This window comes from Phacochoerus africanus, chromosome 13 (assembly GCF_016906955.1).
Source record: "Phacochoerus africanus isolate WHEZ1 chromosome 13, ROS_Pafr_v1, whole genome shotgun sequence".
Lineage (NCBI taxonomy): Eukaryota > Metazoa > Chordata > Mammalia > Artiodactyla > Suidae > Phacochoerus > Phacochoerus africanus.
Window position 1 is genome coordinate 23,717,253 of NC_062556.1, and position 15,748 is coordinate 23,733,000.

The 15,748-nt window shown below is 46.1% G+C and overlaps 1 protein-coding gene across 5 annotated transcripts in view; it reads left to right on the top strand.

The window, feature by feature from the left end:
• The window catches only part of ENOX1 (ecto-NOX disulfide-thiol exchanger 1), a 659,885-nt gene that overhangs the window by 594,341 nt on the left and 49,796 nt on the right, over positions 1 to 15,748 (top strand). The window lies entirely within an intron of this gene.

Below are 15,748 nucleotides of genomic sequence, written 5' to 3' on the forward strand. Positions count from 1 at the left end.
CTTATCGCAGAAGGCTGGTGAACGACGGAACCCAGGGTCAGTCAACGTACAAGGTGTGATAAAAGCGTACAGGAGGATGAGGAGGCTGTGATAGGGTTTAATTCAAAATCCGGACTTGCTCCTTCTTAGCTGGGTCTGCTTGATGAGTTATTGAACGGCTCTGAGCTTCATTTTCCTCATTTGTAAAGCAGACTACAAAGCCTACGTCAAAAGCTGATTAGGATGTAAGGAGCTAAGGCACATGGAAACTTTCAGGTGTTGTTATGGTTTCCTTGTGCTGGATAATCAATAGTGGCTTCTGGATATGTGGCATCTGGGTTGAGCTTTGAAAGAATGGCCAGGACCTGCTGGCAAGCACAGAGAACTCTCCCCGGTACTCTGGGAAAACCTTTGTGGGAAAAGAATCTGAGAGAGAATAGATGTGTATCTGTGTATGGCTGAGTCGTTTCGTTGCACAGCAGAAAGTATCACAGCCTTGTAAATTAACTGTACTTCCATAAAACTCAGGAAGAAAAGAGCACGTGACAATAGAAAATAATTTAAAAAAAAATAAGAGAATGGATAGGACTGAGGAAGTAGAAAGCTAGGGAAGGAAGCGATTCACACAGAGCCCTTAATAGCATGTCTTTGCACTCCAGTATTTCATTACCCCATCCTGGCCCCAAAACCCCTTTTTGGGATCCGATGTTCCAAGGACACATTGCTGCCATGTTTTGAGACTTTCTGATGCCTCTCCCTGAGTCAGTCCCTCTGTGCCTTCCAAGGAAGCAGCTGTCTAATCCAGTAAGCCAGACCTAGTGGCAGGATGCCTCAGGCTGCTCATCTGTGAAATGGGGGGAGTAGCACCTGCCTTTCCATCCTTAAGGTTTGTTGTGAGAAGCAAATGAGATGCGTGTGACGAGCAAGCACTTTGTAGTTGTGAGGTTCAAACTCATCTGCTGATTGAATTAAATGAGACGACGTGTGGAAAGACAGGCCTGTCTCCATACCTCGTCTGTAGATTCTTTCACGAGAAATGTCAAAAGGCATTTCTTATTAAATGGCAAAAGGGGAACCAAGAAATCGTCTTTAAGGTCTGTTGTCCTTTCTAGAGGAGAGTGTTTAACGTTTAAAAATTAAACGTTATTCCCAACATCTGTGGGAATGCCTGCTGCAGCGCAGTGGGTTAAGAATCCTACTGCAGCAGCTGAGGTTGCTGCAGAGGCGAGGGTTCGATCCCCAGCCTGGAGCAGTGGGCTAAAGGATTTGGCATTGGTTGCAGCTGTGGCTTGGATGCCGTCCCTGGCCTGGGAACTTCCACATGTGGGCACAGCCATAAAACTAACTAAAAATATCTCTCTGGAATCCACAACAAAGACCTTTGAGAGATGGGGTCAGTCCGGCCAAGTAGAAGGGAAAAGCAGCATCTTGGCTGCAGCGGGAGGTGGGGAGTGGGGGCAGGGGCGGAGAGCGATTCCTGGGCCCATGGAACCTGGTAGCACTTTCCCGTCTCCGTTGGCACCTCCTCTCTCACTGAGCAGAGGGTGAGGCTAGTTTTTGGAGCCTAAAAATTGCCTAGTTTTTTGTTTTCTTTCTATTTTTTTTTTTTTTTTTTTGGCTGCACCCACAGCACGTACACGTTCCCAGGTCAGAGATTGAACCATTGCCACAGCAGCTACCTGAGCCGCTGCAGTGACAACTTGGGATCCTTAACCCGCTGCACCTTAAGAAGACTCCCCTAAATGACCTATTTTTTTCCAGGGTTCCCCAGTACGTGGATTATTCACTCATCTTTCTCTTTTCTGTCTGTAACATTGTCTCCTTTGGGCTGTTTCCCCAGCACCTCCACTAAGTTGCAGGAAAGAAAAGAAACAAAAAGCAGTTCTTTTGGCCACACATTAGGAGCGCTAGCAGAATATCTTAAGATATTTTAAAATATCTGAGGAGTTCCCATTGTGGCTCAGCGGAAACAAATCTGATGAGTATCCATGAGGTTGCAGGTTTGATCCCTGGGCCTCACTCAGTGGGTTAAGGATCCGGTGTTGCCTGTGAGCTGTGGTGTAGGTCACAGATTTGGCTCGGGTCTCATGTTGCTAGGGCTGTGGTGTAGGGTCGGAAGCTACAGCTCCGATTCGACCCATAGCCTGGGAACCTCCATATGCCTTGGGTGAGGGCCTAAAAGACAATAGAATAGAGTAGAGTAGAGTAGGATAGGATAGGATAGGATAGGATAGGATAGGATAGGACAGGACAGGACAGGACAGGACAGAATAGGACAGAATGCAATAGAATATCTGAAATGAAGACTACATGTCTGGAGTTTTCACCAGGCCTGTGATGGTCAGGACTCTTTCAAGCCGGAATGAAAGGGTTTGAATCCAGGAGTAGCCACATGACCAGAGCAAACGACGTGACATTTCTGAACTTCACCTTCCTCATCCAGAAGTGTCCTAAGTGAAACCCTCTGCATAAGCACCTGGCCCAGAGTATATCCTCCGCCCGTGTCAGTTCCCTCTTCATGCATCAATGTCACACTATTTGATACAGCAGACCGTATTTTGACAAGGATGAATTTCAATGCAGATCATGTGGTTTAAAGCTTCTGGCCCAGAAGTCATTTGACTGAGCATATAGATTATTTTTTTTTTACCGTAGTATTCACAGGCAGGGACAGGAATTTTGTACATTATCATTTATTAATAATAATTATACAGTGGACTGGCGCTGGCTTGGCTGAGTATTCTTGTGAGAAGTAACCATTGCTTTCTTGAAACCAAATATATTATTAGAAAAGGAAAAGCTTTGCGTGAAACTGGAAAATTACAGAAAAGTATATGGAAATACAGAAAACTAAGTTAATATCACATCTCACAGGACCGCAATCAATATTTTACTGTAGTTCTTTCCAGTCTTGTGCATGTATATGAACAGAGAGGAAAAACCCAGAACTAAGTGAATAAATAGGATCATACTGTCTTGCATTTTGTACTTTTTTTTTTTTGGTCTTTTTTTTAGGGCCACACTCACAGCATATGGAAGTTCCCAGGTCGGGTTTGAGTCGCAGCTACAGCTACAACCTACACCACTGCTCCTGGCAACAACCAGATCCTTAACCCACTGAATGAGGCCCAGGATCGAACCTGCATCCTCATGGATGCTGGTTGGATTCGTTACCAATGAGCTATGACGAGAACTCCCCATTTTGTACCTTTTTGATTTCTCATTGCCCCACGAGTATTTTTCTCATCAGCAAATGCCCCTCAAAGAAATGCTTCTTAATGCTGTATAATGTAGATATGAAGTAATTGGACCACGTGCCTATGCGTTAGGCATTTAACTTCCCATTTTTTCAATATTATAAATAATGCTGTAATTAACATGTCCATAAATCTTGGGCTGCATCGCTTCTGTTTGTTTCTGGGGGACTCCATATATAAATAGCTGTGTCACAAAGTCTGGCAGGAAGCTTCAAACTTACAGGATTGTTTGTCATCCAGAAGGCCAGCGTGGGAGAGGCACGTGCATCCTATCCATTCATCGTCTTGAAATCCACTCAGGGATGTGTCCAGTCTTGCAGTTTACTAAGTCTTTTGTCTATTTAGTCTCAAGAGCAGAGCTTATAGGATGAGAGTTGCTCCCAGATTCAAGGGTACCCAAGTTTAAAACTAGCCTTCTCACAGATCCTTTTGAGACTGAAGTGATTCCGGACCCACTTTCCTAAAAAGCAAAGCTATGATTATTTTTATCTGATCTTTGTCTCTGAGCTTCTTTCTTCCTTCCTTCCTTCCTTCTCTCCTCCTCACTTTTGGCGTGTGGAATTTCCCAGGCAGGGATGGAACTGGCACCACAGTTGTAGCCTATACAACAACTGTAGCGACACCAGATCCTTAACCTGCTGTGCCACAGAGGAACCTCATCTGAGTTCTTTCTTAATCCCTAAGACTGCTGAATAACTCACCTGGTCCCTGGTCATTACGTATAATAGCTATCAAAATCTTAAAAAAAAATGGCTTTTTAGGGGTTCCTGTGGTGGCTCATCAGTAACAAACCTGACCAATATTCATGAGGATGTGGGTTCCATCCCTGGCCTCATTCAGTGGATTAAGGATCCAGTGTTGCCATGAGCGGTGGTGTAGGTTGCAGATGCACCTCAGATCTGGCGTGGTTGTGGCTCTGGTGCAGGCCAGCAGCTGCAGCTCCTGATTTGACCCCTATCCTGGGACCTTCCAAATGCTGCATGTGCAGGAAAAAAAAAAAGACTTTTTTAGATTTAATTTACAATTTAATGATTTTTAATTTATTGAATGTCATTGATTTAATACCTGTCCTCACTTTGTATCTTTTTTGATGACCCTCCCAGAGGTATCCTCCACTGCCTCTGATCCTTATATGGGTTACATTTGGTGAGAAATTCGAAGGGCCCAGAGAGGATGTGAGAAATGTAGGAAGAAGAAGGAGGAATCAAAGAAAGTGGCTTCTAAAGCTGGCAGCGTAGACAGCAGTTTGGTCTCAGGTTTTCCATGAATTTGCTCTCCTCCTTCTTTGTTCCTGCTGCAGGAAAGCTGCTTCCCACCCACCCCCAAGCCTCTCCTCTTTTTGCATAATTCATGCTCACACACTGAGGTTAGAGCAATCATTTGCCATCTCTAAAGAGGCTTCATTTGTGAGACTGGAGGTTGCCGCCGTCCAAAGGAACACCTTTCCCACCCAACAATAAAACAAAAACACAGAAGAGAGAAGACGTCCCAGTTTTGCATGTCGCCTGTGGAAGAGAGTAAATCCCCGTGATGTCTTTCAATCTGTCCGCGTAGAGACGCTAGGGGTGTCCAGGCGAGATGCTGTGGGAGGAAGGCTCTTCAAGGTAGGAGGCCATTGTTAACCCGGGTCCTGGTGACGCATATCCCCTCCGGGGTCCGGAGGGGGAGAGAGTAGACACACTGAGGTCTGAAGGTGAGAAAGAGACGGAAGAACCGCACCGGAAGTTGCTGGTTGCTGCCTGGGAGACCCCACGCCCCGCTGCGCACCTCACCGCGCACCCACGGCGCCATTTTGTTTCCTTCGAAAACGAAGGCCACGCTGGCACCCACCTCGGAGGTGGTCGTGCGTGCGGCCCAGCCGTGTCGACAGAGCCAGGGCGTGTTGAGTATGACGGTCGCTCCAGACGTCCGTGTGCTGTGCTGGGTCCCGGAGATCCCTGGGTGACCATCAGGGACCTGGTTCCTGCTCCACGCGGAGCTGACGCCGTCTTCGTGCCCCGCCCCTCTTCGCAAACCTTGCCTGTCCTCTGTTGAGTCCCTCACGACGCTCTCCCCGCCTTCGGGTCACTAGCACCGGAGGAGTAATGGGCTTGAGGGAACTGGTTCACGTGTTTCCACCCACTCGCTGGAGACAGGACCTTTGGTGGAAGGATTGGGCCCATTGTTGGGGGGAAGGATCTGGTGGGACTGGGGTACCGTGCGTAGGTATAAAGGGTCTCTGAGACCCCTGAAAAGCACGGCTGGAACATCACTAGCCATCTTGCCTTCTCTCAGGGTCCGTGGACCCACATCTGTTGATGCCTGGAGTCACCTAAGCTCTGTAGAGGAATGAAATCAAGAAGGTAGACTTTTCATGGTCCGATACTTGCTTTATCCCGTCGTATACAGCCCTGTTCACCTATCAGTGCCCACACCCAGAATCTGGCCTTTGGTGCCCCTTCCAGCTTCCGTTAGTCTGCTTTTCTCCTCCTGAGGCTTCCTTTCCTTCCCCCACTCCACCCTCCCGCCCAACACAGCTGCCTTCTTCCAGCTAGTTTACCATGGTTTTTGCTGAGAATTAGCCATGTGACGCGCCATTTGCTGTGAAATCCAGAATGCACATCCCAACCCAGCCCCCTGGGAAGGAATTGGTAACCGGAGGAGACCCTGTCCATACACCCACTTCCCAGCACATGCAGAGCTCCGAGGAAGAACTAGAGAGGGACTTGCTGTCAAAGTAATAGACCAAAGCTGGCCTCAAGGTCACTGCTCTCGTCTCCAGTCAACAGTCAAGAGACGTTTCCTTACCAAGCACCTCACTGCCAACTGACTGTGTGTTGTCACCACTGGAGCTGGGGCTACGGTGGGTCCTTTTTGTCTAGACAGGGGCTGGTAGGACCTGCTTGGCCATCAGAGGACTTGGAGCAGGTAACAGGATTAGCACATGTTTAACAAGGCTGGCAGGTTGGGTTTAGGGAGGGGAAGAGAAAAGACATTCTTCCCCCAAATTAGGTTAGAGAAAAACAGCCAAAGGAGACATGCATTTCAGGGCTGACGGAAGTGATCTGGCACAAACTATACGTAGATAGCTAAACCCAAGATCTGAAACCAGAGTTTCCCGTGTTGGAGACTAAGATACTTCCCCTCAAAGGCTAAGGATGATCCTATGCGATGGAGAAGCAAAAGCAGTTTTTTAGAACGGAAGACTTGGTACCTTCGATCGAGCCAACATACACAAATCCCCTAGCCCAAAAGAGCCATTTTCTTTGGGTGGAAAATTTGGAAAGTGTAGGAAAATAGAAAGAAAAAAAATAACCCTCTGCTGTCTTTTCACTCGGGAAATTAGCATTGACACTTCTTTGAGCTTCCTTCAGCTTTGTCTGCGTGCACGTATATCCGTTTTTACCAGACTTACAGCATATCATATGGGCAATATTACAGCCTACATTTCTTTTTCATTATAAATCATGAGCATTTCCCCATGTTTAAATGTTTTCTTAATACGGCTTTTAATGACTGCCTAATACTTCATGCCACAGATGTGCGGTAGTTTATTTAATCAGTCCCTGCTGTGGGACTTTAAAATATTATTTGCCTTTGCTGTCATGGATGGTGTGCAATGAATATTCTTTAACAGTGTGTTAGTTATTCCTCTCCCATTGAAGCACTGTTTAAGTGAGGAGGCTTTTCCACTGGATTGGGATTTAGGGCAAGAGAGAGATCCACGGATTCTTTCAAAAGATGAGGCATTCCCGTATGGCTCAGCTATAGTAAACCTGACTGGTATCCATGAGGATCCGGGTTCGATCCCTGGCCTCGCTCGGTGGGTTGCGGATCCAGCGTTGCCGTGAGCTGCAGTGTAGGTCACAGATGTGGCTTGGATCCTGTGTTGCTGTGGCTGTGGTGTAGGGTGGCGGCTGCAGCTCTGATTCAACCCCTAGCCTGGGAACTTCCATATGCCGCCACTGTCACTCTAAAAAGACAAAGAAAAAAAAAATGAGATGAAAGCTCAGCCTCTACATGATAAGTGATGAAATAAACAACCCGTAATAAAGTCTGGATGTTGCCACATAAAGAGGATACAGAATTCTTCAGCAGGTAAGGAAAGTAGCTCCCAAGAATATCTGCCTTCTGAAGAGAAAGGCAAAGTATCTGTCGTTCACAAGTGATCTAGAAGAACGATACTGAGACGTGTTATCAGGGGTTTGTGTGTGAACTAGAGGTCTGTGTTCCTGGTGGTCTGGGGATTGCTGAGCCTGGTCCCTGTGAGGATTCCAGACCAAGGCCACCCCTCCCCAAACAAGGCTTGTCCACCCTCTGAAGAGAATCCATGAGACGGAGACAGGTGCTCAAGGGGAAGGACGGAATGAGTTCTAACCCCAAGCAGAAAAGGAGCTTTTTAGCATTATTTCGAATGTGGCCAGGAAGAAATACGGAAACACCAAGCCAATCATCAGCAGAAGATGCGTATAGGAGTTCCGGCTGTGGCGCAATGGGAACGGCGTTGCCTCTGCAGCACCAGGACACAGGTTCCATCCCTGGCCCGGCGGAGTGGATTGAAGGATCCAGCATTGCCACAGCAGTGGCGTAGATTGCAACTGTGGCTCAGACCCTATCCTTGGCCTGGGAACTCCATGTACCTACCATGGGGCATCCAAAAAAGAAAAAAAGAGGAAGAGATGCATATAGATACAAAACATACAAAAGAGATGTGAATTGAGTGCAGACATTGCCAGGGTAAGGTCTAATAAACCCACAGGGCCCAATCGCAGAATCCCTGCCTCCCAGGAGACACCGCTTAGCACTGCCTCAAATGCTGCTCAGAATCAAACAGGAAGAATGTTGAGGAGCATTTGTTAAATCCAGGGTCCCAAAAGGTGGATGGAAGCAATTTGTTCTGGTGCCTCTGGAAGACAGTGGGTGCCACCTTCATGCAGCATCCTCGCTTCCTGCTGGTGTTTCACCAGGATTGGTCACCTGAAAACAGTGGGGACAAGGATTCACCAGGCGACAAACTTCTTCTCTTATTAGTTCTCTGGGTTTCCCAGGAGCCATGGGGCTTCCTAGACGTTTGCTGTGGTTATTAAACAGTGATTTCCACACTCCTAATTTCTGCTCGCCACAGAGACCAGCCAGGAGAGAGGCATGAAAGGTGCCAGCCAGGCCTGGGGCCAGCGCTGGTCAGCCCAGCGTCTGTGACACTGATCTTGCTCAAGGACCCTCCACCCAATCCTCTCTGGGTCCCCTGGGGGGTTCTCCAGCCACGGCTCAGCTCCAGGCTTCATCCATCCCAGCGCCACGGAACTCACCAGACTGTGGCATCTCTCGGAGGAAGCGTGTAGGAAGATGACAAGGAAGAAACGTAGGTGGAAAGAAAAAAAGCAGGGAGGGGGCCGGAAAAGGCTGGGATGGGAAGAATGTCACTGAGTGTCATCACTTCCTGCTGCCCACCAGCGCCTGTCAATCCGCCCCGGCAGGCAGAAGGGCACACTCGTCCCTGCCACCTCCAGTAGCGAAACTGCCTTCACCGAAAGTCTGTTTTAAGGGGCACGGACATGCCCACATAATGAAAAGTTTGTCTGCAAAGAAGTTTATTCTTGGAATTCAAAGCAAAAACCTCTGAGGTTAAATAGCAGATGCAATAATGGTGAGCTTCCTGGAGGTAACTACAGGGTCAGCGTCAGACTACACACGAGCAAGTGAAGTATATTCTAATCTTTCAGCCTCACAAATCTTTCCTGCCCTGGTGGAGGCGCCCCTCTCCATCCCTCCCTGCTCCATCTGGGGTCTGAGGGGTGGGAATCAGAATCGCCCCTTCCTCCGGGAGTTCACTGCCAAGGGCAGTCTCCCTCCCTCCCGGCCTGCCCACCCCGCCCCCCAGAGGGACAACCATACTGCTGGATATGTACCAGACATCCTGTTTGTGGCCTCCTGGAACTGGGCATGGCAGTCACCCCTCCAGGAAGGTGGCAGGCCTCCCGCTTGTGGCTCTAAACCTATCTTGGGATCTCACAAAATATCAGAGCTTCTGCAAGCCACACTGTGGTATGAACCCCTCCTCATCTTCCCAATTCAGCCAGAGCAAACACTGAGCTGGGGAGAAAAGATGCTGCCCTGAAGGAAGAGGCTTTCCTGTTGTTTATCCTGTCTAGAAGGGCAGAGGGATTCTCCGGAAGAATGGCTGCAGTTCTTAGCTGTGCAGGTGTCTGAGCCAGGGAGGTCTCAGCCCATCACCTCTCTCAACAGCTCCAGAAAGTCTCCCAGCAGCCAGCAGGCAGCCTTCTTGAAGACTCCGCTGGTTCCCCTGGAAAGACTCAACAGCCTTGGAACCCTGAATAGGGTTTTTTTTGGGGGGGGGGTTACAATTTCTGGGGGGTTTTTTGTTTTTGTTTTTTGGTTTTTTTTTTTTTGCAAGAAAATCTAAGCCTTCGCAGCCCTGAACTTCCCCTTGTAGGAAAGATTTGTGGCTGTGAGGCTCAGCATCACCATCGTTTGTATTGTGATGTCAGCTTCCCTCGAGATTTCACAGTGCCTTTCTTTGTCTGGACAGTTTCCAGACGGTTCAGTGTATGCTGATGAGCTGCTTATGTTTATGAGACTTTCAGAATCTAATCTGCACAGTTTCGTTCCATGCCAGCTTCGAGAAAGGGGACTTGAAGCTGGGAGAAAGGTCTGCAAGGGTGACCTCTATACAGCGGCTCCCCCCCCACTCTGGGGATGTAATTCCCTCCCCCCACCCCCACCCCCACGCACACACACGCATGCACGTGCGCACAAGTCTAATGTAGGTCTCTGGTCCCGCTGTAAGCTTCAGGATCGTTCCTGACCACTCCATATGACGCTATTCAAGTTGGTCCCCTTGGTAAGAACAGAGTAACTGCTGGCCTGATCTCGGGAATAGCTGTTGACCAGGCATCCTGAATAAATGGCTTTAGTCAATAGGTCAAATTCAGCTAGGTGCACCATTCATTAAAAACCCCAAATAATTAGATTTTTTTATTGATAAATCAGCTTTCCTCCATCTATCATGTCATCCTCTTTGCCTGCAGTGCATAGTCCATTGTTTTTAAGCCCAGCTCAATTCCCATTTCTTGGGGCCATATGCTCCAAGCAGCCCAAATCAATTATTATCTTCTCCATATTCCCAGAGTATTTATCATCATTCCACATATTCTGAACAGCCCCGTTAGGATAAGCCTAGCTCCCCAGCTAGGTCCCTTACAGGCAGATAACGTGTAGGTGTGCGTTGCATAACACAGTTATGAACCTGCATAGGTGGACACATTTCTAATATATTTATAACACTTATTGATTGAGGATTGAGTGGACGTGGGAATTCCAGCAGCCTGAGACAGCTCTGTGAATCTGTCTGGCCTGATTAGGTGAGAAATACAAACTATTCCTTCTCTCTCTCATCTGCAGGTGGTCTTGAAGATGAAGCACGTTGCGTTGCCATTCACTTTAAGATGAGAACAGAAATTTTAGAGACTCTGAAAGTTAGAGTTGCAGTAGTAGCAGAGTTCCCATTGCGACTCAGTGGGTTGAGAATATGACTAATCGGGAGTTCCCTTGGTGGTTCAGCAGTTAAAGAACCTGACTGGGATCCATGAGGATGTGGGTTCTGTCCCTGGCCTCACTCAGTGGGTTAAGGAACTGGCATTGCCTTGAGCTGTGGTGTAGGTTGAAGATGCGGTTTGGATCTTGAGTTGCTATGGCTGTGATGTAGGCCGGCAACTGTAGCTCTGATTCAAGCTCAAGCCTGGGAACTTTCATATACCGCAGGCGCAGCCCTAAAATGCAAAACAAAACAGAACAAGAATAGGACTAGTACCCATGAGGATGTGGGTTCGATCCCTGGCCTTGATCAGTGGTTTAAAGGACCCACTGCTGCCGCGAGCTGTAGGTGGCAAATGTAGCTCAGATCTGGCTTTGCTGTGATCCAGCCTGTGTGTCCAGCTGTGGCGTCGGCCAGCAGCTGCAGATCTGATTCGATCCCTAGCCTAGGAACTTCCATATGCCACAGGTATGGCCCTAAAAAGACAGACAGACAGACCGACAGACAGACACACACAGAAAAATTGTAGAGGTCATTCATCCAATGAAATTTCTCATACTACAGATTGTAATTTGGTGTAAGTTTTCTTGCCTAATGGTTTTTATCTGTAAGTCTTATATTCTCTAAGGATCTAGCAAGCAATGGAATCAGGAGAGCTTCTTTTAAATTTTTATTGTAGTTAATTTACAATGTTGTGCTAATTTCTGCTGCACAGAAAAGCGACCTAGTCATGCTTCTACATATATTCCCATCCTTATATTATCTTCCATCATGGTCTATCCCGAGAATCTGGGTATAGTTCCTTGTGCTGTACAGTAGGACCTCATTGCTTATCCATTCTAAATGTAATGGTTTGCCTCTACTAATCCCAAACTCCCAGTCCATCCCACTCCCTCCCTCTGCCCCCTTGGTAACCACACGTCTGTTCTCTCTGTGAGTTTGTTTCTGTTTCATAGATAGGTTCATTTGTGCCATATTTCAGATTCCACATGTAAGTGGTATCATATAGAATTTGTCTCTCTCTGACTGACTTCACTCAGTATGATCATCTCTAGTTTATGTTGCCGCAAATGGCATTATTTTGTTCTTTTTCACGGTTGAGTAGTATTCCATTGTACGTATGTATCACATCTTAATGCATTCCATTCAGCTGTTGATGGACATTGAGGTTGCTTCTGTGTCTTGGCTATTGTGAATAGTGCTGCTAGGAACACAGGGGTCCCTGTATCTTTCTGAATTATAGTGTTGTCCAGATATATGCCCAGGAGTGGGATTGCTAGATCATGTGATCGTTCCATATTTAGTTTTCTGAAGAACTTCGGTACTGTTTTCCACAGTGGTTGTACCAATCTGTATTCCCACCAACAGTGAAGGAGGGTTTCCCAAAAGGAGACCTTCTAAAAGCACAGATTGCAAGGCTTCCCCTTGGAGTTTGAGACTGGGGGTGGGGGTGGGAGCTGTTGGGTAGTGGCCTGAGAATGTGCACTTCTAATAAGCTCCTGATACTGTCAGTCTGCAGACCACACTTTGGGTAACTACTGCTTACCACCCACCTCAGTCCAGATTAGGTGCTGCTACGGGCTCCCACAGCCCCCCAAGGCCAACCCTTGTCATGGTTACGTCACACTGTATTTTAATATATTTTACATGCCTGTCCATCCTCTAGACTCTTAAATTCTTTGAGAGCAGGAACCACTGCTTTTTTCATCATTGAATCTTGTTATCTAGAACAAACCTAACCATATAGAGCAGGAGCTCAATAAATATTTGATAGATGAAAGACTGGTGGAGGTTTGATATGTTCTAACTAAATTATACTGGAGTGAGGTGTCCAGAGACTTTAGTCCAAATGCTAAACTTTGCTGTGATTCAAACCCAAAAAGGAAAATATCCGGTTGTAATTGCCAGACTCTAGTTTATAAGAATTTGGAAGGAGTTCCCTCGTGGCCTAGCAGGTAAGGATTTGGCCTGGTCATTGCTGTGGCTCAGGTTCTGTCCCTGGCCTGGGAACTTCTACATGTGGCAGGCATAGCTTTAAAAAAAAAAAAAATGAATTGGAGAATACACAAAAGATAGGTGGGCTGACAGCTAGCCACGTCTAACCATGTCCACCCAAGTTCACATGATGGGCAATGCGGTGTCACAGACACAGCACTGGGTGTTGGGAACACACACAATCACAGCCCAGTCACTGTCCTCAAGGAGCAGATGGCCCACCAGGGAGACAGCATCTATTGAAAAGAGAAATCAGCAACCACTGTTTTCTGTCCCCTCAGTAAGAAAAGGGGTCAGGCTGAGATTGGGACTTGAACACAGTCAAGAAGTTGCAGTTCCCTGGAGTTCCTGCCGTGGCTCAGCAGTAATGAACCCACCTAGTATCCATGAGAACTTGGGTTGGATCCCTGGCCTCACTCAGTGGGTTAAGGAGCTGCGGTGTAGGTCACAGATGTATCTGGGATCCGGTGTTGCTATGGCTGTGACCTAGGCTGGCAGCTGCAGCTCCAGTTCAACCCCTAGCCTGGGAACATCTATATGCTGCAGGTGTGGCCCTAAAAAGACAAAAAAAAAAAGGTCGCCATTCCCTAGGAAGTAACTCAGGCAAAAAGCAGTATATACTGATAGTTTGACTATCTGGGGCCTGGGCTTATAGCCACCACTTTCTGGGTATAGAAGATCAGGAAGCTACTGTGCTTATTTGTGCCTCAATTTTATCATCTGTAGAATGGGGATAATAGCAGTACCATCATGGGGCATCTACCGAGCACTCAGTGAGGGCCAGCCATTAGTGTTGTCATCATTGCCGTTATTCATATTGTTGTTTTAATGCAGAGGACCCCAAGTTCTATATCCATCCTGCCCCACGCACTCCAGAGCACTTCGCTCTTGGAATATTTCTCATAGATGGCATATGAAAGAAGGCAGTGAGAAGAGAGAATTGGATTTTCGTGCACTGGGGAGGAGAGACTATTTAATGTTTACTAAGAGCTCACAGTATGGCTGGCCAGCCTTCTGAAATTTAATTTTACTTTAATAGTAATTAAATGTCTCTCTTTCCCATTTATCAGATTGCATCCCATCTATTCTCATGACCTAATTTACCTTAAAGGTCAAAAAAAAAAAAAAAAACCCTCCAAATTTTAATATTACCCCTAGTAATGTAAACTCAGCAGGTGAAAATTATGATCATGGGTGCTTTGTAGCAGAGAAAAATAAGACATGTCATACTGAGAAATGGACTGGGAAAATAACATGCCAACAGCACCATAATACAATTAATCTTTACCAGCAATAGAGTCAGTATCATACAAGATGAATCAAACTGACTAATTCTGGATGCACACACATGCATTTAAAAGTATTTCACTTTAGTCTCTTCTGTTTGCTGCTCCATTTTTATTGGTTAAGGAGATTTTTCATGTCAGTACTTTCTGAGGCTCTGAGGGGTATGGACTTACAGAGATATGGAACTGTGAGGTATATTTTTTACGTGTTGCAAAACACACAACTGTTTCGGGGGTCAAGTGTGGTTTTTTCCATTCGGGTAATGTGTATAGTGGCAGATAGTCGAACCAAAATAAACTACTCCAACCTACACTTTAAATAATGAATGGAGTTAAAGGAATACAAAAGAATTTTTTCTCAATCGTAGATAGCTTTTATTTAATATAGCTGTCACAAAACTATGCCAAAAAGAAAGTCATCTAATCGCCAGCTTGAGAACACAGGTTAAGTCTGGTGGGAACTGTGACAGGCATAATTAAGTTAGCCAGGCAGCAATGTTATTCTTAGTGTGTAATGGAAAACCTCACAAAACTAAAATTATTGGAGTTCTCTTATTAAGAGTAGACATGCGGGGGTTCCCGTCGTGGTGCAGCGGAAACGAATCCAACTAGGAACCATGAGGTTGAGGGTTCAATCCCTGGCCTCACTCAGTGGGTTAAGGATCCAGCGTTGCCGTGAGCTGTGATGTAGGTCACAGATGTGGCTTGGATCTGGCGTGACTGTGGCTGTGGCATAGGCCAGCAGCTGCAGCTCCAATTCGATCCCTAGCCTGGGAACCTCTATATACCTGGGTGCAGCCCTAAAAAGACAATAATAATAATAAAGTATACATGGAATAATCCTTTTTTCAAATAGAAATTAAACAACTATATATTATAATTATATGTGTGTGAGAAGGGTTTATATAAAATATGAAAGGTAATTATCTGAATGTTAACAGTGCTTATACCTGCATAGCAGAATTCTAGTTAATTTTTATTTTTTAATCTATATTTTGTAAGTTTTCTACATTATAAATTGGTGTATGTTTATAAATATATGTCCATTTATAATGAGAAAACTAAGGAAGGTTATTAAAAATTCAAGTGGGAGTTCCCATTGTGGCTCAGCGATAACGAACTCGACTAGTATCCATAAAAATGCTGGTTCAGTCCCCGGCCTCGCTTAGTGGGTTAAGGATCCGGCATTGCCATGAGCTGTGACGTAGGTCACAGATGCAGCTCAGATCTGACATTGCTCTGGCTGTGGTGTAGACGAGCATCTGTAGACATCCATATCCCGCAGGTGTGGCCCTAAAAAGACCAAAAAATCATAATAAAGTGAACTAGAAAGTTGTCTTCAACTTTAAAAAGGAAAAGAAAGACAAAAGTTTATAAGCTTATAGGTGTGGTCTCTACAAAAAGCTAATATTAAAAAATATATTGAAAGCACTAATAACAGAAACTCAAATGTACTGTGTCTAAATCTAAAACAGTAAATTATTTCACTTTAAAATTATGCTGCAACAAATATATTTAGGACCAAAAGGACGTAAAACACCCAAAGCAACTGCATGGTTTTCCTCCCTCTGCATTATAGAGAGTCCTCATAGACTTCTGGTAAATCACTCAAGGCCAAGGGTACAGACGAGGTCCTAGGACTGCCAGTTGGCCTCACCTACGAAGGTTATCCTCTCTGTAATAACAGACTCATTCAA